Below are 21,783 nucleotides of genomic sequence, written 5' to 3'. Positions count from 1 at the left end.
GTTTCCTTCCCCTTCTCCCTTCCTGGAGAAGTTTTATTTCCTGCTGGCAGGATGGGGGTGGGGGGAATGTACTGCCACATATACAGACAAATATTCATGTAGTGCCTGAGAGAGTCTCTGTAATACTTTAGCCTGGTCACAAACTTAATAGTAGTCTGTATTTGGCTACAGCATACTCATTTTACCTATTTTTTAAGTAATCATAGTCCCCCCCATTTCTTTCAAATGCTTACTTTCTTTTTCACGCACACCCTTCGCATCTGGAAAACGTTGCTGTTATCTTCAATGGAAGTGAAGCTTCAACATTGAACATGACTTTCAGGATGGCATATAGGTAAACTTCCAGTAATTTCAATAAGGGATTCATAAACTTGTGAGGTGTGAATTCAAGGCTAGACACCACAAGAGATAAAGGACCTGCATGAGATGAGAAAGGCAGAAGCCAGTCAAACACAGTTAACAAAAGCAGCACAGGACGCAATGCCTCAGCAATTTTTAGTACTAGAGCCTATTTTTTAGTTCTTATAAATTTCAAGCTTTCCAAGATATAACTTGCCCTAGATGGCAGTTCTCAGGCTAAGGTTATGAAAAAAATATGATGCTAGACTTGTGATAAGTCCTGATGGCTATCTTACTGATAGTTTTTTCTTGCTTTTAAATATCTCAAAATCCTAAATACCTCACATGGATCTCTAGAGTCAAGATTACATCTTGTGACTGTTAGTGCTCCTGAGCTGCCTCATGACACCAGTGTGATCCTAGACTCCAGTAGCTGGACCTATGAAAACACAGTACAGGCTCTGCAACAATTTGGCTTTTTAAGTTATGCATATCCCAGCCACTTGTCTTCTGAAGATTTGAGTTTGTGACTCATAACATCCAGAGTACTTCACACTACAATCCTGAGACATGTGGCAGTGAATCTTGCCTTTCGCCTCACTTGCGATCTATTTTTTAAAGTTTCTTTCTTGGTGTATGCCATGAAGGCTATAGGAAAAGCTTTTACTCTCTTTTTGCTCTCCTCAGAATACTCTACTATGCTGCATTGCCTAGAAGTAGCTTGACACTTCTGACAGTGCTGGTGTTCTAAGATCAGGGTCCAAACTTCTCTTCCCCACCTATCTTTCTGCTGCATCTACTCTCTCTTTATTCATATCAGAATTGTAAGGAAATTGTAAGGAAAACTCATGTTCTGATTTCGCGTTTGTACAGCACAGTAATTAACATGTGTTTGCAGGGAAGTCTCCAAGGTACTAAAAATGCAAATATGAAATTATAATTTATTGGTTCAGTACAGTTTGAAACAACAGTGCTCTAAGCAGTTTAGCTGGCAAAATCATAGTGCAATAGTATAAATAACTTATGTTCTTGTTTTCTGTTCTTTAACAAACAGATTTAATTTTCATTTATGATTGAAAATTTAGAAAAAATGTTGTAAAGTACAAGAGTTATTGTTCATTTTTTAGGAGAAATATTTCAAAAACAAATGAAAAAAACTATTATCTACCCAGTTCCCTTCAGCAAGGGAGTGGATATTGTTTATTTTTACTAAGTTATTTATTGCAATGTGTATGTGCAATATTCATTATATCACTATTTATGAGTGTACTTTTTGCTATCAAATTATATATAGAATCCCACATGTTGACTCTGGTGTTGGCAGCATCACATAATACTGAGGGAAACCCAAATTTCCCATTCTAAGATCTCATTTTCAGTTGATTACTGCTTTTCCAAACATTAACTTTTCAAACTGAAATGTTATATCATGTGTGGGCCTTTCTTTTTTATTTTTTTATTTAATTCTGGAGACAGTCTTTAAGTTTATGCCTTTTCAACTGCATCCCATTCAAAAGCTTCATCAAAACAGGACAGACGGCTTCTGTTGAGACAGGGACTACCTTTCCTGCAATCCTAAACATTCTCAAAACCTTAAGGAAACTTAAGTAATCTCTGGGGTTCAGCCCAGTAGGTTTTCAGACAGTTCATTTAGTGCATAACACAAAATTCAGTTGTTGCAGCCTTCAAAATAACACAGCTGCAGAAGCTAAGGATGGTTCCTGTCTCATATCTAACAACTTAGGAGCTAAAGAGTCATCCATGACAAATTGGTTTTGAAATTTCTGCTAGTTGAGGTAAAGTTAATCAGGCAGTTCCCAGGAGGTATACATTAAATATTAGCCCATTTTCATTAGTGATCATTCTTCTTCCATACCTTTCTGAAGCTGGGCCATTATATAGGAAAACAAACAAACAAGAATGGTTCATGGGGTGAAATGTTGAACAAGCAAAAGGCAACATGACTGTAGCAGTAGTCAGAATATCCGTGTATTCAGAGAAGTTAAATTTTAGATTTTCCAGTCCCTGGGTTGCCCTTGCCTTTGGATTAAAAACCTTTAAATTAAGAATTACAACAAGCAAACAAAACATACTCAGGGAAGTGCTTAAAAAGATATTTTAGGAAGCTGGAGAATTTTCTGCTCTCCTACTTCTGGAATGGAGACTCTAAAAATTGCATCATTATAAAAAGTTGACAGTACCTCTTTCTCCTTTTCTACAATGAACTACATTTTCAAGCAAATACAGTACTGACTTCATTTCTGAAATGTTCTGGATCTTCTGGCATGCTGTAGATTTCATCTAATCACATCTGCCCCTGAGAGAATACAATTTTCCTCTGCCTAGCTGTTCATTATTTTTTCCTGTAACTCAGTCAGGATGTAGATAGCCATCTGCTGAGATATATATGCTCTAAAGAAGATCAGATGGCTAGAAGTAGGGAACAGTGATGTGTTTACTGAGTTTTAGGTAATTCCAGGGCATGGACCTGCTGAGCAGAAGTGCTCAGTTTTTGTTTCATTTAAGGTCTGAACAAGTCCTATTTTGGATATGTGAGCTTAGTGATTAAGACTAAAAGCATCCTTTATTTTATGATGTGAAGGCTTGAAGATCCAGTGATGGTGAGGAATATTTTGCAGTAGTAGGCAGCATGTATCTATGTCTTTATTTGTAAATTCAATATACCTGGCACTATTTTCTGACTGTGAGACTGGCTACTCTGGCATCGTTATCTTTTACATTATAGTGTCTTAGTCTTAACTCTGCTATGAGCACCTAATTCCTTTATTCTTGGGCAAAAGGGAGATAGAAACAGAACAACAGTATTGATACAGATAACAAACATCCTGTCAAGCAGCTGGGCTAGACCAGGAGTCTTTATTAAGAGGTCTTTCATTAGAGAATTATATTGTCCTCTTATCGTATCCAGGAGAAAGTAAAGAAACTAATGCCCAGTCTAGATCAAGACATTAGTATTCTGTGACTATAAGCATTCATTTTCTTTCATGGTCAAAAATATCTGTCTTTCAGCTTGAAGTGTTCTTTGGACCTTTTCTTACATAAAAAGAAATGGTAAATGTAGGGGCCCTATATGCTATATCTACAACAGAAATTTACACACATCTCTTTAGACTATTCTCTGGCACAGAGAACATCCATTGCCCAAATTACCTCATCTTATTTCTCTGAATACCATTTCATCACACTAAACTGCCTATTGGAAATTATCTCTAGTCAATACTAACCTCTGAGCCTTGCTTGGGATTTGTCTGAGGAAGGTTTTGTGAATGCAAATCAAAACTAAAGTGTGAGTTTTATATCCATATTCCAACTAGGAATATTCTCACAACTTAAGGACAATCAAGTTCCAGTGTCCGCAAATATTTCCTGACTTCATTTAGCATACTATTAGAAATGTAGGCTGTTTTCCCGCTGTGCTGGTTTTGGCTGGGATAGAGTTAATTTTCTTCATAGTAGCTAGCATGTAGGCTATGTTTTGGATTTGTGCTGAAAACAGTGTTGATAACACAGGGATTTTTTAGTTACTGCTGAGCAGTGCTCACACAGAGCCAAGGCCTTTTCTGCTCCTCCCCCCACCCCACCAGCGAGTAGGCTGGGGGGGGCACAAGAAGCTGGGAGGGGACACAGCTGGGACAGCTGACCCCAACTGACCAAAGGGATATTCCAGACCATAGGACGTCATGCTCAGCATATAAAGCTGGGGGAAGAAGAAGGAAGGGGGGATGTTCGGAATGATGGCGCTTGTCTTCCCAAGTAACCGTTAGGCGTGATGGAGCCCTGCTTTCCTGGAGATGACTGAACACCAGCCTGCCCATGGGAAGTGGTGATCGAATTTCTTGTTTTGCTTTGTTTGCATGTGTGGCTTTTTCTTTACCTGTCTTTACTGTCTTTATGTCAACCCACGAGTTTTCTTACTTTTACTTTTCTGATTCTCTCCCCAATCCCACTGTGCATGGAGGTGAGTGAGTGACTGCGTGGTACTTAGTTTCCAGCTGGGGTTAAGCCACAACACCAGCTAGTTCAGATTCACCTCAGAGGAAGCTGGGAATGTAGCATTTCAACAAATATCTTGGCTGTGTTATCTTTAGTAGGTTTTCAACCAATTGTTCATGAAATTACTGAACACAAACGTCAAGTCTGTTACAACTGCTTTGTCCAACATTATGTGCAAAGTGTGCAGCAAATGCAGGCTTAATATACAGTTCTAAAGATAATATTCAACTAACTATAAAAGATCATTTATAGTACTATAGTCTTTTGGCTCTAACCACTTGATTTTAAGATTGAGCAACAAAGGGACACTTTGTTCTTTGAGATAATAGGTATTCTATACTATCAAGATTCACATACAGAACAATTTTATTTCTGCACAGAAAATGGCAGACATCATGTAGAAAATACAAAATTTATGGTCTCATAAAGACAGTATTGCAAGCAATATATATAAACAAATTAAAGAATTAAAAAATACATGGATTAAATGAAAGCTATACATATAACTCATTTCTCATTTTCTAACTTTTGAGGGTTTAATTTGTAAAGTTAAGAACATAAAGAATAGAATTTGGGGGTTTAAAGCTGTCACAGGTATATGTGCATGTTCACATATATGCTTTACAAGCATATGGGCAGATGTTACAGTTTCAGTTTGAAGTGTATGTTAGATTTTGATCAATGGAAATTTGTGTATACTCAGATGAGCAATTGACTTACATTATCAAATCCAAATATCAAGATACATGGTAAACAAATTCTGTTTTAATATAGTATTCATTGCTAAAAATTCTCAACATTAAATGTCAGGAACGAACAAATAAGGTCAGAAAATGAGAATTGAGCCAATTAATGTACTGTGACTGGTTGGGGAAAATGAAGCACTTTCATGTTATATGGGTGAAAGTGTTACCTGATATAAAACTGCTAACAGAGCTATTTGCAGAACATGCTAATATAAAGCTTTTATCGTGTGCCTCATGTACATTCTGACTCCAGTGTATGATAGAAGCTAGCATCTCTTTTACATTTAGTTTAACATTTCTGTTTGCTATTCATAGCAATTTGTTAAGCTACCTGTGATGAGGAATTAGGACACAGACTTTACTGACACAACACATTTGTTCTTTAAGAAAAAGACAGTTATATAAACCTATTAGCTGGGGAAAAAAAAAAAAAAAAGGTTGCCCTAAAAACTGAGAAAGTTCCTGTTTTTCAGAAAAGTGTTATTCCATACTGACGCTAGTTTAAAAAAAAAAATCATTATAGATGAATCAGTACTTGTAAAAGACAGCACTTAATTTTGTTTTATTTTGTGACCGATTTGTGAAAATGCATTCAAAATGTTTAATTTTATATTATACAGTGAGATCATCAGAGGATATCTTGTAAGCTTTTGTCAAAGGCTCCTTGGGGGCACAGTATTAAGTCAGGAATCATGTTTTAAAATAGCTTTAAGAGCTTCAGTTTTAACTTCAAAATCAAAAGAATTATACTTAAGGCAGGAAAAGTTCTCATGTCTCTTTGACACTTCCATTTAAATTAACAGCTCTGATGACTTCTGAACAATGACATACATTAAAGTCATCAGTGGAATCACACCAAACAACTTTGACTTTTACCATGAGTTGAAGCATTACCTCAGGATGTAGGCTTATTTCTGAATTATTGTGCTTTAGTTGCCTGAAAACAGACTATGTTTTACTTCAAAAATGCATGAAAATATTTAATTCATAAACTAGTTCTTCACACTCACAGTACTTAATACTAAACAGGCTTATGGAAAAAGTAATCTAAATCTCTAATTCATTCGTACTATTTTCAGTGTCTAAAAGAGGCATAGAATGGCCTGTTCATGAAATCCAAATTTTAAGATGTGAAAGAGTGAATGAACATGACATTAAATTTTAGAAAAACAGGGGAAAAGGGTGAAAAAAAGTAAAAGTAAGGCAAAAAGTGTGTGTGTGTATGTATATATATACACACACATGAAAATATATGATAAAAATAATATAACATAATATAATATAATAAATACAATACAATATTTTATGCTTCATATATTTATGCATATATATGAAGCAAAAAGTAAGAGATGTAGACAGATACCAAAGCATTCAGGCAATAGAATTTTATACATTTTACTTTTAGGAAAGCTAAGCAAGTCAGAAGAAGAAAGCTGTCATGAAAGTGAGAGAAAAGGGAGTCTTGAATGAGAAATACAATGCAGCAGAAAAGAAGTTATGGAGGTGATGACAGACATGTTTGTAATCATTGATGTGAGACAAGAAGGAAATAGCAAATCAGCATTCATATTAAATAACAATGGAAATACAAAAGTATAATTATACTTCTTTTTATCTATCATTAATGAAATTGTATTAATAAAAGCCTAAGGTGAAGTATAAAGGAAAGAAGTTCACCAAAAATAATGGAGATGAAGAGGTCCATTAATGGGTCACACAAGGACCTTGATGACTTCATAAATGACTAGTGTTTGCCTTGTATGTCAAGACCAAATACATGTCCTCTGGAATCTAAAATACAGAGTAATAGATATTTGAGAAGAAAATTAATAAATTGCTGTATAGCAAGAGTTCACTGACAGTTCTAGAAGGGCAGGAAGATACAGTTTTGTTTGAGAAACTGGCAGAATTGGCTAAGTGGTTGGAATTATTGGTGTTGGGATATCTTAACTACCTGGTAAGGTAGTGTGAGAGGTAGGATAGCATGACACATATGGTAGTATTTTGCCTCACCTAATTCTAAGTAGCTACACAAGTGCTTATCAGCTAAACTACCTCTTCAGCTATAAAACCCTAGCTTAGGTCAAATCACTCATAACACTAGAATTGTTTTTTTGTTTCTTTAGTGACTATAAAGAGAATCTAGGTGACTGGTGAAAGTGTAGTAGCTATTGGCAAGGAAGTAATGTTTCATGAACTGATTCCCAGTGAATTTTTTTGAATATATAGTTATATGTAGCACCTTCAGAACAAGTTGTCCTACATTACATTAAAAACTAGGAAGACTGTAAATATCAAGAAAGAAATTAATTACAGTCAGAGCGGTCATAGAATGAATGTTCATCATTCTTGTGTTAAGGAGCAAAAATAACATCAAAATGCAATGTATGAAGGAATTAAATATTTTTGTTTATATTACATTATTTTAGTAGAAATATAGAAAGAGAAATACTTTATATTGTATCATAGCATGTTAGGTTGTAATAATAAAGTTTGAGTCTGTAAGACATCCTAAGAAGTAGGTCAAAAGTGGTAAAGAAGTCTCACAATATTGTTCATTTTTAATGAACAGTATTGAAAATACATATACAAAATGTCTTACTGCAGGAAAGCTTGGGCATGTGTCTTGGTTTCAGCTGGGATAGAGTTAATTTTCTTCCTAGTAGCTGGTACAGTGCTATGTTTTGAGTTCAGTATGTGAAGAATGTTGATAACGCTGATGTTTTCAGTTGTTGCTAAGTAGTGTTTAGTCTAAAGTCAAGGATTTTTTCACCTTCTCATGCCCAGCCAGCAAGAAAGCTGGAGGGACACAAGAGGCTGGCACAGGACACAGCCAGGGCAGCTGACCCAAAGTGGCCAACAGGGTATTCCATACCATGGGATGTCCCATCTAGTATAGGAACTCGGAAGTGGGGGCAGGGAATAGCCGCTCGGGGACTAGCTGGGTGTTGGTTGGCAGGTGGTGAGCAATTGCACTGCGCATCATTTGTACATTCCAATCCTTTTATTAGTACTCTTGTCATTTTATTAGTGTTATCATTATCATTATTAGTTTCTTCTCTTCTGTTCTGTTAAACCATTCTTATCTCAACCCACAGGTTTTGCTTCTTTTCCCGATTTTCTCCCCCATCCCACTGGGTGGGGAAGAATGAGTGAGTGGCTGCATGGTGCTTAGTTACTGGCTGGGGTTAAACCACGATAGCATGTTTTAAAAAATTAACTTGCGTAAATCAGGATGTTTCTTCATGAATCTCAAACACAAAAGAGATGCATAGAAAAAGTGAAGCCTAGGACAAGGTACTAAGCATAATTTGACATGAACAAAATCAGGAAAGCCAATGCACAAAGGAATGTTCTAAGGAAAGAAGATACATAAGCAATTATTCTGTATGCTAATAGGAACATGGAGACTATGAAATTTGTAGTAATGCCAACAAAAATGAAGTAAATTGTATACTAAATTGATGAACAGAGACCAGGTGGTAATTACAATGAGAAAGATAAAATCTTAGTCAAGAACAAGCAAGAAACAACCTAAAAGTACTCACATAATTTGCACATTTTCATTTTATAGGTTGATTTCATATAAAGATACTTAGACCTTGCTAATGAAATCTCAAAGCCAAAGCCCTTTCTCTCTTGAGCATTCAGGGAAACTTGGTGAGATATTGAAAGACTGGAAAAAGCTCTATGATCCCTGTTTTTATAAAACCAGAAAGGATGAATCAGTAAATAAAGACATACCTGGATAATATCAGTTCCTGGAAAAATACTGGAACAAATAGTCAAACCAACTATGTGTTCCAGTTTTCCTATTTTCTGTGTATGCATGTGTAGCATGAATAATAATTATAGCAAAAAAATTCAAGAGATGAGACATCTTGTGGTAAGGATAGAACAGTACTGCACTAGATTGGGAAGTCTGTGGAGCCTCCACCACCACTGTTAAAAACAGAGTAGAAGGAACACCTGCCAAAAATGACTTAAAGCTACGTAAACAGACAGTGAATTAGATACCTTTATGAGCTCCCTTCAAAACCAGCGATTCTATGAATTGAATAAAAATGTTAGACAGAAAAACAGTAAAGTACCATTCAGAATCAAGTTTCTGTATAATAATGGTAGTGTCTGTTTACAAAATGAATGTATGAGTTTATCTAACTTATGTAACTTTTTATATTGAGTAGCAGCTGAAAAAATAACGTGAATTCTTCTCTTGATTCAAAGAATATTAAATATACACTTAATATAGTGCATTGTTTATAGTATTTTAAACTACTCGTATTGCTGTAAAACTTAAAACTGCATGACTTTCTATAAATAATCACAATTCTAACATTACAGTTAACATTACCTGTCACATTACTTCATTTCTATGTGCTTGAAATAGTTTTTATCTTGATTACTTGGCTTAAAAATCCATTACCTCTCTTACGTCATTTCAAATATAATTTATCATGATTTTACCAAACGTTTCATAGATTGCACTCCATATAATAGACACACAACTTTTATTTCTTTGGTACAAGTTCAGAGAACAACTTTGTCTTAACGATACTAAACCAACATCTTGATAACTACCTGATTTTAACACAGACTTTTAACTCTATTTGTGTCTTTTCCATTGTTCAGTAATATATTCATATTACTTAAGTAAGAAGGAGAAATAGTTAAGGAAGAACTCACAGACTTATTAAATTTAATACCAGAAGGAATCATTGGGCTGTGTAGCCTGAACTACTTCCCTCCCCAGTTAATCTGTATGAAGCCCAATTACTTGTAAAGGATTGGGGGTTTTGTTTTGTTTGTTTGTTTTTTCCCCTGAGGAGTCATACAAGAAAACTTCAAAGATGCTAACTTTATCTGACTGTTGTGGTTTAAACCCAGCTGGTAACTAAGCACCACGTAGCTGCTTACTCACTTCCCCCCACCCAGTGGGATGGGGGAGAGAATTGGGGGGAAAAAAAAGGTAAAACTTGTGGGTTGAAATAAGAACAGTTTAACAGAACAAAAAAGAATAAACTATTAACGATAATAACAACAATAAAATGACAATGATAATAAAAAGGATTGGAATATACAAAACAAGTAAGGCACAATGCAATTGCTCACCACCCACCAACTGATGTCCCAAGCGGCGATCCTCCCACCCCCACTCCCCCCAGTTTATATACTAGACATGATGTCACATGGTATGGAATACCCCTTTGGCCACTTTGGGTCAGCTGCTCTGGCTGTGTCCTGTGCCAACCTCTTGTGCCCCTCCAGCCTTCTTGCTGGCTGGGCATGAGAAGCTGAAAAATTCTTGACTTTAGTCTAAACATTACTTAGCAACAACTGAAAACATCAGTGTGTTATCAACATTCTGCTCATACTGAACCCAAAACGTGACACTATACCAGCCACTAGAAAGAAAATTAATACTGTCCCAGCCGAAACCAGGACACTGATGAAGATTAATCTCCTGGTCTCCTTGTATGGTGAATGGAAGGAAATCAAACTCTCAAAAGACACTCTGAGGAGTACAGAGGCATTAGATTTCCTACATTAAAGATGGCATTTGCCAATACAATGAACAGTTTTCATTGCTGTACGATGAATACAAGGAGAGTTTTCATTGCTAGTTTTTTCCTCAATGACAATCACATATGTATAAAACCTATTTGTGTGCACATAGGTGTGAACTGTCTCTCTGAAACCTGCAAAAATGTTGGGCATTAGAATTACAATGCAGTGATGGGAGGCCATTTATACTAGTGGCTTCTAAAATAAGTCATAGAAACTGGAAACTATCCAGAAATTACTGGAAGAGGATATAAAACTGTCACTGATGTACAGAACAATGTAGGAATAGTTCAAGGAGACCATTTTTTAAAAGTAAATAAAACTGGGAAGTAATTTAGAAAAATATCTCCTTGTTTGAAGAGAAATTACCTAAGGAAGTTTCCACTTTTCTTGGGTATGAGAAGCAAAGGAACAACAGGAGAGGGAAGATATTGATATAGAAAAAACAAGCATGATATTCTCAAGCAACATAAAGGCTATAGGCCTCCTATAAAGTAAAGTTATTTTAAATTAACTTAGTTTTGAAATGTCTTGACCACTTAAGAAGCTGACGATATTGCTTATCTACAGCTTTGTCTCTTAGTGACTGCTTGCTGTCTTTTCCTCTATCACTTTACATTCTTTCCTTTTATTATTTATTTTATTCTGCTGAACTTCTGTGCTCTTGTATTTTCATTTCTCCATTCTGTGTCACACTACATCAGAGATCAAAAGGTATATTCTGCTTCATGTCACATTATCTGTGGTATCTATTGATTTCCATGTGATCAGGATCTTCCAAATTTTATATGATGTGATTTCACTTTATTATATGATCTGTAATTGATTTTTTAATTCATATTCTTACAAGTATTTCTTAAAATACTGTGTAGTATAGATTTTTTGAAGTGTGGATTAATACATGGTTTTTTTCTCCTCTGTTTGTAGAGTACCTGGCACAATGACTGGCTCCTGAGTCATGACATAAGATAATAATAAATATTATTAATATTATTAATAATATATGGATAATAAATAATGTATTAAGATTCTACTGAGTATATAATTATATAGTTAACAATAGATTATTAAAAAAATGCCTACGTATACCTGGATATATGGAAAGAGACAGAGAGATTTATAGTTGCGTCTTAATTTTTCAGCTAATAAAAGAGAAGATTCAGAAGGGCCTTTGAATATGCCTTTTCCTTCTATCACAAGAAACATACAAGAAACAAATTGTAAAATCTATGATTTACAGTTGTGCACCAAAAATGAGCAGGTCTAATTAATACAATTAAATTGCAGTATTTATAGTGTTAGTATTTTACACAATAAATATAATGAGAGTGAAATTAGTTCCAGTTCCACCAGTCTATTTACTAATCACAAAATGATATGAACAGAAAGTTGCTGATATGACTATCTCATAGATCAGATTTTATTTGTGGAATTTTTCCTACATTAACATTGACAAGGATTCCCTTTCCTAAAATCTACTTCTTTTCACAGGATTTTAAGCAGCTTTATGCCACATCCCACAACTAATAATTCTTTGAAAATCTTTGCTGAAGACTTCACAGCAATCTTTCATTCTGTGACACAAGTCGTTAAACTGCGCTTATCTGGCTGGTGCTGAATGATGCACACGCACACATACAGAGTCTGCACTGAAGATCGGTTCATTTCCTAGCAAATATATTCCTTAAGAAGTGGAGAAGCTCTCTCTCCACTCATTGGGAACATTTGTCTCTTCCAGATGCTCTAGGGAAGAAAACTAACCTCCATGAGAGAAAGAATACTTCCCAGTCCTCACATTTTGGCATCCTGAAACAGATCTGTGTGGAATGAGGTCCACTGGGAGAAATTAGAGCATAAATTACTTTTGCCTTCGACTTTTAATAAATTCCCCATTGCCTGAAAAGAGAGATAATTATTCGTAATCCCACATTTATATAATATAAGTGTATAAACATATATGTATATATGTATGTATGTAAAATATACCTAGTATATATTAGGTGCGCATATGCTCATACATACATAAATTACAATAAATCTCTCTTAAAATTAAAAAATCATGTGTTCACTGTAACTTCCTATATTGGCTATTACAAGTACTGCCATATTGAAGCCTAAGGAGAAGGTTCATCTATACTTTTCCCTTTGTCAGCTTTTAATAGATCTAATTGCCTAATTATCTGCTCCAGTGCAATGGTGGAGTGTTGTAACGTTTCTCCTCTCCCCCGGGGAATGTGCACAGTCTCTGGGAAGTTGCCATCTGCTTCCATTTAGAATACTGGTGAAACACTCATTTAAGCACTGAGGGTTGCCAACTTCATCTGTCAGTAAGATTCGTTCAGAAAGGATTGACCGTTTTATTATTCTAATTCCTGTTAGATGTTGTACAGAACATCCTGGTAGGAAGACCAGTTTATCATCAGAAATGAAAAGACGTATTTGTTACTGAAAATGACTACGATACCTACAACCTCACAGCAGGTAGAAAGAAGCTAAAATCAGACATTTCAAGATTATTATTTTCACTTTTCTGGTCCTGGTTTGATCAGTTTATGAAATGCATGTTCTGAAATATCTCAATGATGATGCACAGCAGACATTAAAACCAAACCAAAACACCACCCCCTGGAAAGTAAGCATTTTGGGTCTATTTACCATGTACAGTTCAACTCTGTTCAGTAGCTCACCTCAAATACTGCTTGTAAAATGTAGAGGAACTTGAGTGCTCTAACAGCCCATATGACTTGTTGGTTATCACATGGTGCAACTGAAACCAGTGCTAGTGTAAGCTCCTTGTACTTCTCTCAAGAGACTTCATTTCCATTGCCTTGGGCTGGGTAACTTGCAGACATGGAACTGTTGTGCATGTAATATATTTTTTAAAAGATTAGCAGTAGAAATAATGAGAAACATTTTCTCTGAAGACCTATCTGTCCATGCAGTCAGTTAATCAGAATAAGTGCAAGTACTGGTTGAAATTTTTCCAGTGTTCTCCACAGTGGTGTTGGAGACTAGTCATATATCAGGCCCTACACCATCTAGCATTTTTGTAACACAGACATAACAGCTAGTAAAATTTAGAGAAAAAAAAGCAATCTTTGACTGGGTAGGTAGTCCTAATAAAGAAAAGAATGCCTGAATTAAGGTCATATTTATAAGCTAGAGCTCTCTAAGGTCAGTCTCCGACTTTCCAGTCAAGATTTTATGCCCTGTAAGCAGCTTTTCCAACGTAAATTCTAACTGTCAGCTTCCCCTCTCATTTTTAATCCTCTGAAGCAGTTAAAATCCTGACCTTTGCATCTTACTGGGATGCTTCCTCACCCAATGTCAAGGCAGAGCCCCAAACTTTGTCTTTTTCAAGATATGACTTACTCTGGGACACATTCCACATGGCTGAACCATCTACCCATGACCTCTACAGAACAACCGCAGTAAATTTGAGAAGAGCCATGCTACTTTGTTTAGCTAGGGATATGTTTATGAAGTAAGCTGCAAAATGGTTTTGGAAATATTTTTTTAATTTTATATATGTTTAGATATCAAGGTAACGGGCATAATAGACCTTACATTTATAAAAAATTGACCATCCTGCTATATCATATGTTCTTTCACATAGCTTCCCTAAAAGTGAAAATAAAAACTGCTACAAGAAAGCAAATTCAATGCCTAGGGGGCATTGTTTTATACTAGCTTACAATATGAATTCCATGCTAGTAGTTTAGTTTTATTTTAGTTTTTTCCAAAACTTATGTGGCAGTGATTAGTTGCATAATCATGTTATTGCTGCACCAAATTCCTCTAATATGAAGTAATTCTAGGTTGTTAACTTTTCCCCAGAAGACACATTAATATCATTGTTGAAATCATAGAGTCTGTATCTTTATTACACCACAGTGTGTCTCTCTTTACTAAGATTAAAACTGTAAAATAATTACTAATCCTAATCACTTTGAAATTGGTGTCCTACTGCTATTATGCAGTGTTCACATAAAGATATTCAACCAGCAAGTTAAGAAATCTGTTTTTAAACTTACATTCAGAAAGCAGTAAAGAATCCTCATCAAAAGGGGAGAAGCTCCATCATGAATCAGGAGCTGATGTTGTGATTGCATTGTGATTGTCATGTTGTCTTTCTGCAAATCCTGATCAAGACTTTTTGCATAGTTAAAGACCATTAGGATAGAAAGATGAGGAGGGGATGGAAGAAAACCAGTTAATTAACAGTTAATTAAATTAAAAGAAACAAGGCCTCCCTAAATGCTCTGAAACCAAACTGCACTGTTAAACGATTACATCCTCTTCTCATCCTCCATTCCCAAAACAACTGAACAAAAACTGTCAACATATAAAGCAAGTTTAATTTAATTTTTCCTTTAAACCAATATTTATAGATTTTCCTAGGTTCTTTTTTTTTAGGTACATGTGTTCCATAGTTGCAAATCAACACACGCAAAGAAAAAGTAATATAAGTCTTTGTCCTACCTTGAAATGAAACTGTGATTACACTCAGACAGATCTGTTGACATCCCCATCCATGGCTTCTTTTCCACATCCTGATTTCCCTAAAGTTCCCAATTCCACCAGATTTAACAGCTTCCTGTTTACAAATACCCTAACAATTACTTATACTGTTCACTTTCTGGTCTCAGTTCTGTCTTGTAGTTTACAGACATGGGTTTATCACAGCAACAACTGGGCTGTGTGGCTCCCTCCATCACAGCTACATCTATTTCATCTTTATACAGATTAGCATACTTTATGAGATTAACTGTAATAATTTAAACTTTTCCATTTTTGCAAGATCATGCCTATTATTTACCATCAAAGTATTGCTCAGTTGTCATTATTTCCTTGTAGCAGTTTTCTGTTCAAAACCCAGTAAATGTTCAAAACCTGCATATTAAATTTTATTCTCAGAGTGTTTTGATGGGAAAAATACATATTTTGGTATTTGGTCATTATTGCTACTTTTTGTTGCATCCCACTCATTCTCTCTACACTGTGTACTTTTCATCAAAGAAACATGGTTTCAAAAGCTTTATTAGTACATCAATAAAGTATTCTTGCTATCACTATCAAAACCAAAAAGACTGCTGTCACCTAGTCCTAATATTCCAAAGCCTTAAAGACATCTTCCAGTTTGACTTAGAAATACTCAACAGTTGTACCTCTACATTGTCAACTACTTCCCCAGTCTAGGCAACTTGATGTCCAACTTCTACTTAATCCAGCTGAGGACTGGAAGCTTGGCACGTCAGCACTTAAGAACCCTCAGGACTCCGATTCAACAGTCTCTCACTAAATTATCTAATATATCTAGACAGGATCGGATCTTCACACTGTGAATCTTGCCATCTTCATTTTGAATTCATGACCATCGTAGTGGCAGGTACTTTTGCCCTTTATCTGCAAGAGCAAATGGATAAAATTCAGAGATAGTTCTGAGGTCAGGGTCATGCTACTCACCTTCTCAAACTAGTTCCTTTACCAAGACGCAATAAAATTATTCTCTATCACTTCCTGAATCCATGAATAACTATTTCTTTCTAAACAATGTCAGAGCTTAAACAGGAGGGGTTGAGAGTTTCTTCCTTCTTCCTTCACTGTTTCTAGTCCAGTCTTTGCTATGGCCTGATGTTTAAAGAAGGTCTCCCCAGAGGTAAGAAACATGGCTTGCATCCAAGTGTCCTGTTTAAGGGGGAAGCTGCTAGCTGCTGAGAGTTCCGAGTTCCTCAAAGGAATTAGTGTCATTTTATGGTAGCATAGCTAAGGTGATAACTGTTACAGCAGGGTGGGAATTGAGTCAATTTTAATGAGTTCATAGCTGAATGCACAAGTCTATGTGCAATTATCTTCAGTTGCAAACTTGGCAACACCACTCATTTCATGAATCACTCTGGTGTTGCTGCTATTTTTTGATGCATCCTTCACTTTAAACCTTTCTTTTACAAATACTTGCCATGTTTTTCCCTCAGTTTGAAGTTCTAATACCACCAATTTGTTTTTAAGAGCTTGAAAGAATTGGTCAGTTAACTGAAAGTAAATAAGCATTCATGAAGTGCTTTCTTTAGTAACTGCACTTTTTTTCCTCATATCTTATAGGTCTTGTTTGGTTATTTGCATATTCATATTTCTGACTTACATTTTTCAGAGTTGTCATATAGTCAGTACTCATGATGAATTTTTGCTGGTCAGTGTTTCATACCACCATATTTGGTGGCAGAGCACACACATCTGAGTGTTTGTGTTTCTTTAGATGCTGGGTGTCCAAGACATATTCATATAGCATCAAGATTTTTCTGACAAATTTGCCTGTTTTTCATTTTATGGTGAGATTTGATGCCATGCAGGGTCTGTATCAGATCAGTGCAACAGTTGCCATTTAGATCACTGAGTTCAAACAAGATAAGCAGAAACAAGAGTCAGATAAATCAGTAAAGAGTTCATGTCTTCCATGAGGGTGTTGTACTTGTTTGGTGTCATGGTTTAACCCCAGCCAGCAATTAAGCACCACACAGCCACTCGCTTACTCCCCCTGCCCCAGTAAGATAGGAGAGAGAAGCGGGGGGGTGGGGTGGGGGGGTAATAAAACTCATGGGTTGAGATAAAGACAGTTTAATAGGACAGAAAAGGAAGGGAAAATACTACTACTACTAAGAGAATATACAAACCAAGTGATGCACAATACAATTGCTCACCACTCACTGACAGATAGGCAGCCAATCCCCAAGCCATGGTGTCCCCTGGCCAACTCCCCCAGTTTATATATTGGGCATGATGTAATATGGTATGGAATACCCCTTTGGCTCATTTGGGTCAGCTGTGCTAGCTGTGTCCCCTCCCAGTTTCTTGAGCACTCAGAGCTTCCACTGGCAGGGCAGTATGAAAAGCTGAAAAGTCCTTATCTTAGTATAAACACTGCTTAGCAACACCTGAAATATCACTGTGTTATCAACATTATTCTCCTCCTAAATCCAAAATACAGCACTATACAAGCTACTAAAAAGAAAATTATCTTTATTCCAGCTGAAACCAGCAGTTCACAGTCATGACATGCAAAATTTTCATGGACTTTAATGGATCTCCAAGTAATGGCATTTGGAGATTATAATATTGGAGATGATATTTATTTGACTCATTTTCCATTTGAAGGAACAATTTTGGTTTATGTAGCTATTACATAATATGTAAAAGTTTCTTATTAAACAACAGTTTTTTTATTAAGAAGCAGTTTCTTATTAAGGTATAAGAAAAATGATAGCTTGTATTCTTCTAAGTTTGCATTTTGATGATCACATGATTGCCATTATGTCTTTTTAAAGGGTGCAGTAATTTAGAAAAGACCCCAACATGGCAAAAAAGAAATCAGTATTTAGCAGTGAGCATGTATATTTTGGTTCAAATATCTATTGAAATTTTATATTGAATCAATTTATTGCTTAATAACTTGTGCTGTCCTATGGCATGCCTTTCAGAAAGGACTAGTTTTTCACCATGTCTCTTCAGGTTTTATTATCAAGTTATTCACCTACTCTGTAGCAAACACGATTCTTTATTTGACTTTCTCTATACATAAAGTTCCAAAGGCTCATTTATCAATATGCCTTACTCTTCTAGTAACTTACAGTTCTAGTGTTTTCATCCTGTGAAAGTAGTTACCTGATCAGGATGTACAGAGAGATTTCAATATTTGGAAGCTTGCTTTATTTGAAAAACAGTGTGAAAATCATATATCTAAACATTTTGCAAATAAGAAGAGCCTCAGGTCAGGGGGAAGGGCACACTGATATCATCTCTCCTGCTTTACTAACAAGACAAGCAGATTTAACTCCTGGGGAAATACCATGCAATGAAAGTTTTAGCTCCACTTTTGTGCCCTTTCCACACTCACCAAACAGCAAAAGAGAAAACAGTAGAAAAGATGTTCTGAAGGCAAAAATATAGGAAGTTGAAGACCGGGACTTCTTCAGTAACATCCTCTGAAGTGCTCAGAGGACCAGAGAGAGGAAGAGAAAGACTGTTTGAATAGTTGGCAGGGATGATAGTGTAAGAAGCAGATTCAGCAGGAACTAGAGACACAGGAATAAAGGGTGCTAGTACAGGAGAAAAGGATTTCATTTGAACCACAAGGGAACTAAACTGCTGTCACTTACAGTCAAGAAGGTCAAGAGATGGAATTTAAACTGCAAGACAGGAGAAAGCTGGAAAGCACAGAAGCACAAATGTTTTGGGATTATGTTTCTATAATGGATTAAGAAATTAAATTTTGTATCTGTTAGAGGATCTGTTAGATCCAACAGCCTGAGATAGGTGAGGCTGCTGTAGCTCTGTGCCTCCAGGTTCAGCCAACACAAAAGCTGAAAAACACACATACACAACATCTGTATTCATATACATATGTATGTATGTCCTGGTTTCAGCTGGGATAGAGTTAATTTTCTTTCTAGTAGCTGGTATAGTGTTATGTCTTGGATTCAGTATGAGAATAATGTTGATAACACACTGATGTTTTAGTTGTTGCTAAGTAGTGTTTAGACTAAGTGAAGAATTTTTCAGCTTCTCATGCCCAGCCAGCAAGAAGGCTGGAGGGGCACAAGAAGTTGGAAGGGGACACATCCAGGACAGCTGGCCCAAACTGGCCAAAGGGATATTCCATACCATGTGACGTCATGCCCAGTATATAAACTGGGGGAAGAACAAGGAAGGGAGACATGTGGAGTGATGGCATTTGTCTTTCCAAGTAACCATTATGTGTGATGGAGCCCTGCTTTCCCAGAGATTAACAGGAACACCTGTCCTGAACCCCTGCCTGTCGATGGGAAGTGGTGAATAATTTATTTCTTTTGCTTTTCTTGTGTGTACAACTTTTTCTTTACCTATTAAACTGTCTTTATCTCAACCCACAAGTTTTCTCACTTTTACCCTTCTGATTCTCTTCCCCAGTCCACCAGGGGGGAGTGTGCAAGTAGCTGTGTGGTGCCTAGCTGCTGGCTGCGGTCAAACCACAACAATGTATGTATGTGGCTGGCCACACTTATCACAGATAGCCACACAGAGTACTCACATGAAAGCAGACAACACCAGCAGCTTCATCCTCCTTCCTTCACTGGCTGAGTGGCATGGAGTCTCATTAGTGGTAAAATATACATCATCATCATTATTATTGTTATTGTTGCTATTGTCATTGTTAGTGTTTAATTATATATATTATATATAATATGTATTACTGGCATATCCACATATGATCCTCCAAGGCCCTCTCCAGTTGCTGGAACAGACCGTCTCACTCAGATGTGCACACACACAGAGCTGGCTGGGGCATCCTTGGTCCCATAGTCAATCCCCTTGTGCTCTTGTCCTTAGAGACACACAGGTGCTCCCACACCTAGGGTTAGGCCTTAGAGACCCACATACACTCCTGGCTCCCAGGCCACTTCACCTGCTCACCAGCTGGTCCTGCTTGATCATTGCTAGTGATCACACACTAGCTTCCTCCAGTTGCTAACACCACAGATTCTCACACACACACACACATGCACATGGAGTAAAGAGTCCCTTACCAGAAAATAGTTGAAAGTGGAGTTACATAAGAAGACAGGACAGACTGCACTGACCAGGCATGGGGCATGGCCAGAGAAACATACCAACCAGCAAACTATTTACATGATAGGCTCTTTTTATTCCCTTATGCCTCTATTTTCTTGTGCTTGTCCCTCCTCAAATTGACTAAATCATCTTTTCCCACCTTTGTTTCCTCTTGTAAACATCCAATAATAAGTCCTGTGTTATTCCAAAATGTTCTTCCCCTTCATCCTGTGTGTCCCACAGCTAGGCTGCAATGCCACCCTTAGTCTGAAAGGTGATCCACAGAGCTACTCCTGACCACTCATCTGGATGGATTTCACACCTGGACACTGAGGTTGAGGATGTCCTGGGATGCCCTATTAGAGGCCTGGACACTGTGTCCTTCCTCTGAGTCGTTAATTTGTGTTCCTATCTGCCATTGTGCCCCTGTGTTCCTCTTGGCTTGTGAAGATGGACCTTTAATGGGCTGATGTCTCCTCTGATGGGCCTTGGAATAGCTGGGCAAGATATTATTTGGGGTCTCCCTGCTGCCATTGCCTCCCTGTGCTCTTCTGGGTTGTGCAGATGAGCTTTTATTGCATAACCTAACAGTATCTTCATGCAAAAGATAGTTCAGAGGATGGAAATAATCAAATAAGAAATTGAAAACTGTCAATTACACAGGGTCCTAAGGGAACAAGAACACTGGTACATGTTACTACGTGAATTTTAAAAAATAATGTGGGAAATGAGACATCTCGGTCTTCATGAAGATATTAACATATTAAACATATTGGGAAGAGAATGAAAGGTAGCAAACAGAACACTAATACTGTGACATAAAAATAAGACAAAGTAGATTATGCTAGTCAAGAACTGTACCATATCTTAAGCAGAGCTTTGAACCAAATTAACACACTAATAATTTAAGTAATTTAACACATAATGAAAATGTGTTCAAGTTCCTAGACAGAAAAAGAACAACAAATTACGGGTTATCTGTCACTTACCTCCAAATCTGAGGAGAACTTCTGAGCAGAAAATAGTTGGTAGCATGAGATTGCTAAGTATGATGCATGATAGGGAACTTCAACCACCCAGACATCTGCTGGAAAAGTGGCACAGTAAACTGCAAGCAGTTCAGGAAACTACTGGAGTGTGTTGAGGACAACTTCCTAGTACAGGTGGTGGAGATCCCAGCCAGAGGAGAGGCACTGCTGGACGTGTTGCTCACTAATGCAGAAGAATTTCTTGGACAGGTCAAGATTGGAGGTAGCCTGGGCTGCGGTGATCATGCCCTGGTAGAATTCATAATCTGGAGGGATACAGGATGGGTAAAAAGAGTCAGGGCCCTAAACCTCAGAAAGGCAAACTTGTGACTATTTAGGGCCCTAGTGTGTGAGATCCCTTGGGAAACTGCCCTCAGAGGCAAAGGAGCAAATGAGAGCTGGGAGATATTTAAAGACATTTTTCTTATGGTGCAAGAGCTCTCAATCCCAATGTGCAAGAAATTGGGCAAGGGAGGCAGGAGGCCATCTTGTTAAGTCAAGACCTC

The sequence above is a fragment of the Haliaeetus leucocephalus genome, unplaced genomic scaffold, assembly GCF_000737465.1.
Source record: "Haliaeetus leucocephalus isolate CR32 unplaced genomic scaffold, Haliaeetus_leucocephalus-4.0 Scaffold555, whole genome shotgun sequence".
NCBI classification, from domain to species: domain Eukaryota; kingdom Metazoa; phylum Chordata; class Aves; order Accipitriformes; family Accipitridae; genus Haliaeetus; species Haliaeetus leucocephalus.
This window is presented reverse-complemented; position numbering follows the sequence as displayed.